A 946-nucleotide genomic window follows, 5' to 3' on the forward strand; every position below is an offset into this window, starting at 1 on the left:
AGACAGCATTCACCCCCCTACCCACCTACCCCCGCTGCTCTCATTTGGCCCACGTGCAATTTATTGCCGATTGATCAACACACACTAAGGTCAAAGCAAGAAACAGAGCAGGTTATTATCTACTGTGTGTGTTTGCAACAATATTTGACAACTTAAGGAAAGGACGGTAAAGTGAGGAGGAGAGCTGGGCTGGTGAAGGTGAGTGGGCTCTGTGCCATGGGCAGCTCTCTGGCATCTCTCCTGTTCACTTTATTTGCCTAACACTCTAAGCTGGGCCCTGTGTTTCTGTGGGTGCCATTAAAGGGGGACCGGAATCTCGGCAGCACAAGTACGAATTTGCTAAAGAGGTGGTCTTGGGTGGACGAGGGGGCCGAGTGGTTACGAACAGCAAGAGATTGGAGAAAAATCGGCACCGACGAGGGTGGGATTCGAACCCACGCGTGCAGAGCACAATGGATTAGCAGTCCATCGCCTTAACCACTCGGCCACCTCGTCTGGATATCACACACCGTATGGCACACGTTCTCACCCGTGCTGTCCAGCTGTTGTAAATGTCGCTGAGATAGAGAGAACTCGCATTTTGCTAATTCTCGTGTTGTTTAAATTGTATGACAAAGGAGCACACTTTTTAACTGTTCAAATGGGGTTCATTAAATAGAGATTTATATTCTCTCTGCAGCGCTTAAAATGGAGAACGCCGGGGAAGCTGCTACAGGACAAGGACATTCTGGAGCCCCGGGTAGCACAGAGTTTGGCTTAAGTGCCCCCTTTGATTACAGCAAAGTCAGCATTGAAGCCATTTACTGGGACCTGGCACCATCATGTAAAGGCGCCATGAAGGAGCTCACGTGGCGCTGAGTGCAGCTTCTCTATGTGCTGCAAGAAGCAGTGGGGGTGCGACACGTGCGTGTGCTTGCCTGTTTCAGGGTCTCAGGGGGGCATTTCA

At 50.6% G+C, this 946-nt stretch overlaps 1 non-coding gene across 1 annotated transcript; it reads right to left on the bottom strand.

Moving 5' to 3' along the window:
* Nucleotides 1-413: 413 nt before the first annotated feature.
* TRNAS-GCU (transfer RNA serine (anticodon GCU)) lies at nucleotides 414-495 on the bottom strand. The gene has a single exon. It is a non-coding gene; the product is annotated as a tRNA-Ser (tRNA).
* Between the last annotated feature and the right edge of the window lie 451 nt (nucleotides 496-946).

This window comes from Triturus cristatus, chromosome 12 (genome assembly GCF_964204655.1).
Source record: "Triturus cristatus chromosome 12, aTriCri1.1, whole genome shotgun sequence".
NCBI classification, from domain to species: domain Eukaryota; kingdom Metazoa; phylum Chordata; class Amphibia; order Caudata; family Salamandridae; genus Triturus; species Triturus cristatus.